This window comes from Heptranchias perlo, unplaced genomic scaffold, assembly GCF_035084215.1.
Source record: "Heptranchias perlo isolate sHepPer1 unplaced genomic scaffold, sHepPer1.hap1 HAP1_SCAFFOLD_1082, whole genome shotgun sequence".
Classification (NCBI taxonomy): domain Eukaryota; kingdom Metazoa; phylum Chordata; class Chondrichthyes; order Hexanchiformes; family Hexanchidae; genus Heptranchias; species Heptranchias perlo.
The window spans coordinates 38,654-42,500 of record NW_027138303.1 but is presented as its reverse complement, the minus strand read 5'-3'; positions in this window follow the sequence as shown (position 1 = coordinate 42,500).

The following is a 3,847-nucleotide window of genomic DNA, read 5'->3' as shown; positions in this document are numbered from 1 at the left end:
AGACCGACCGACTTCGCTTTACCGCCGGAGCTAGAGTGGGGCAAGGGGCACGGTTGGGTACCGGAACGATCACGTTCGCACACCGGGAAGTCGAGTGCCGGGTCTCGAAACGGAGCCGGGTCGGCCCAATTTAAAACGGAGAATAGAGTGCTGCCCTCTGCGGGTGAAAACCTGGAAGTACGTTGGTTAATGATTTCCAGTTCACCCCGCTTGGTCAGGCCCACTCGGAGGCGGATAACTCCGGAACGCCGAGGCCGATTTCCTCCGGGTATGGCTCGTTGCGTGCGGCAGGAGGCGGCGCAGCGTACGGTACCGAGCACTCGGAGATGCGGTGCTGCCCGCCGGAGTGACAGCGAAAGGCTGCGCACCGCTTTCCGCCTGGTAACTCGGCGTCCGTGAGACCGACCGACTCCGCTTTAGCACCGGAGCTAGAGTGGGGCAAGGGGCACCGAAGGGTACCGGAACGATCACGTTCGCATACCGGGAAGTCGAGTGACGGGCCGCTGAAAGCGAGCAGGGTGCCACCGCTCGGGGCCCCGGTTTGTCCGTCCCACCCGGAGGCCCATATCTCCGGAAGGCACAGGCCGATTTCCTCCGGGTATGGCTCGTTGTGTGCGGCCGGACCAGGCGCAGCGGACGGTACCGAGCACTGGGAGGTGCGATGCTGCCCGCCGGAGTGACAGCGAAAGGCTGCGCACCGCTTTCCGCCTGCTAACTCGGCGTCCGTGAGACCGACCGACTCCGCTTTACCGCCGGAGCTAGAGTGGGGCAAGGGGCACGGTTGAGTACCGGAAGGATGACGTTCGCACACCGGGAAGTCGACTAGCGGGCCGCCGAAAGCGAGCTCGGGGCCCCGGTTTGTCCGTCCCACCCGGAGGCCCATATCTCCGGAAGGCACAGGCCGATTTCCACCGGGTATGGCTCGTTGTGTGCGGCCGGACCAGGCGCAGCGGACGGTACCGAGCACTCGGAGGTCGGGCGCTGCCCGCCGGAGGTACAGCGAAAGGCTGCAAACCACTTTCCGCCGCCTCCCTCCGCGGGCGTGAGACCGACGGTCGTCGGGTTTAGTTCCGCGGCTAGAGCAGGACGAGGGGCAGCGAACGGTACCGGAACGAACCCGGTCGCACACCGGGAAGTCGAGTGCCGGGTCTCGAAACGGAGCCGGGTCGGCCCAGTTTAAAACGGAGAAGAGAGTGCTGCCCTCTGCGGGTGAAAACATGGAAGTACGTTGGTTAATGATTTCCAGTTCACCCCGCTTGGTCAGGCCCACTCGGAGGCGGATAACTCCGGAACGCCGAGGCCGATTTCCTCCGGGTATGGCTCGTTGCGTGCGGCAGGAGGAGGCGCAGCGTTCGGTACCGAGCACTCGGAGGTGCGGTGCTGCCCGCCGGAGTGACAGCGAAAGGCTGCGCACCCCTTTCCGCCTGCTAACTCGGCGTCCGTGAGACCGACCGACTCCGCTTTAGCACCGGAGCTAGAGTGGGGCAAGGGGCACCGAAGGGTACCGGAACGATGACGTTCGCACACCGGGAAGTCGAGTGCCGGGCCGCCGAAAGCGAGCAGGGTGCCACCGCTCGGGGCCCCGGTTTGTCCGTCCCACCCGGAGGCCCATATCTCCGGAAGGCACAGGCCGATTTCCTCCGGGGTATGGCTCGTTGTGTGCGGCCGGACCAGGCGCAGCGGACGGTACCGAGCACTCGGAGGTCGGGCGCTGCCCGCCGGAGGTACAGCGAAAGGCTGCAAACCACTTTCCGCCGCCTCCCTCCGCGGGCGTGAGACCGACGGTCGTCGGGTTTAGTTCCGCGGCTAGAGCAGGACGAGGGGCAGCGAACGGTACCGGAACGAACCCGGTCGCACACCGGGAAGTCGAGTGCCGGGTCTCGAAACGGAGCCGGGTCGGCCCAGTTTAAAACGGAGAAGAGAGTGCTGCCCTCTGCGGGTGAAAACATGGAAGTACGTTGGTTAATGATTTCCAGTTCACCCCGCTTGGTCAGGCCCACTCGGAGGCGGATAACTCCGGAACGCCGAGGCCGATTTCCTCCGGGTATGGCTCGTTGCGTGCGGCAGGAGGAGGCGCAGCGTTCGGTACCGAGCACTCGGAGGTGCGGTGCTGCCCGCCGGAGTGACAGCGAAAGGCTGCGCACCCCTTTCCGCCTGCTAACTCGGCGTCCGTGAGACCGACCGACTCCGCTTTAGCACCGGAGCTAGAGTGGGGCAAGGGGCACCGAAGGGTACCGGAACGATGACGTTCGCACACCGGGAAGTCGAGTGCCGGGCCGCCGAAAGCGAGCAGGGTGCCACCGCTCGGGGCCCCGGTTTGTCCGTCCCACCCGGAGGCCCATATCTCCGGAAGGCACAGGCCGATTTCCTCCGGGTATGGCTCGTTGCGTGCGGCCGGACCAGGCGCAGCGGACGGTACCGAGCACTCGGAGGTCGGGCGCTGCCCGCCGGAGGTACAGCGAAAGGCTGCAAACCACTTTCCGCCGCCTCCCTCCGCGGGCGTGAGACCGACGGTCGTCGGGTTTGTTTCCGCGGCTAGAGCAGGACGAGGGGCAGCGAACGGTACCGGAAGGAACCCGGTCGCACACCGGGAAGTCGACTAGCGGGCCGCCGAAAGCGAGCACGGGGCCCCGGTTTGTCCGTCCCACCCGGAGGCCCATATCTCTGGAAGGCACAGGCCGATTTCCACCGGGTATGGCTCGTTGTGTGCGGCAGGACCAGGCGCAGCGGACGGTACCGAGCACTCGGAGGTCGGGCGCTGCCCGCCGGAGGTACAGCGAAAGGCTGCAAACCACTTTCCGCCACCTCCCTCCGCGGGCGTGAGACCGACGGTCGTCGGGTTTGTCTCCGCGGCTAGAGCAGGACGAGGGGCAGCGAACGGTACCGGAACGAACCCGGTCGCACACCGGGAAGTCGACCAGCGGGCCGCCGAAAGCGTGCTCGGGTCCCCGGTTTGTCTGTCCCACCCGGAGGCTGATATCTGAGGAAGTCCGAGGCCGATTTCCTCCGGCTAACTCGGCGGGCAATGTGTCCCCCCCCCACCATCTTCGGCTGATTACCGTGGCTGGACCGGATCAAGGAGCAACGGAACCGTGCCAGAACGACGTCGGTCGGACGGCGTGAACTGATAGTGCCGAGGCCGGAAACCGAGCCGGAAATGTGCACCGATTTATTGGTCCCACTCGCAGGCCCATATCTCCGGAAGGCCGAGGCCGATTTCCTCCGGGTATGGTTCGCTGCGTGCAGCCGGAAGGGGAGCAGCGGACGGCACTGAGCAGCCGGAGGTGCGGCGCTGCCCGCCGGAGCTGCAAGCGAAAGGCTGCGCACCGCTTTCCGCTGGCTAACTCGGCGGCCGTCAGGCCGACCGACTCCGCTTCAGCACGGGAGCTGGAGTCGGGCAAGGGGCACCGAAGGGTACCGGAAGGATCACGTTCGGACACCGGGAAGTCGAGTGCCGGGCCGCCGAAAGCGAGCTCGGGGCCCCGGTTTGTCCGTCCCACCCGGAGGCCCATATCTCGAGAAGGCACAGGCCGATTTCCTCCGGGTTTGGCTCGCTGCGTGCGGCCGGACGAGGCGCAGCGAACGGTACCGAGCACTCGGAGGTGCGGCGCTGCCCGCCGGAGGTACAGCGAAAGGCTGCAAACCGCTTTCCGCCTCCTCTCCCCTCGGGCGTGAGACCGACGGTCGTCTGGTTTGCTTCCGCGGCAAGAGCAGGACGAGGGGCACCGAGCGGTACCAGAACGAACCCGGTCGCACACCGGGATGTCGAGTGCCCGGCCCAAACCCGCTACCCCCCCCCCCACCCGAAAGCGAGCCACGGTTTGTGGATTAAAAGTGAAGCGGCAAA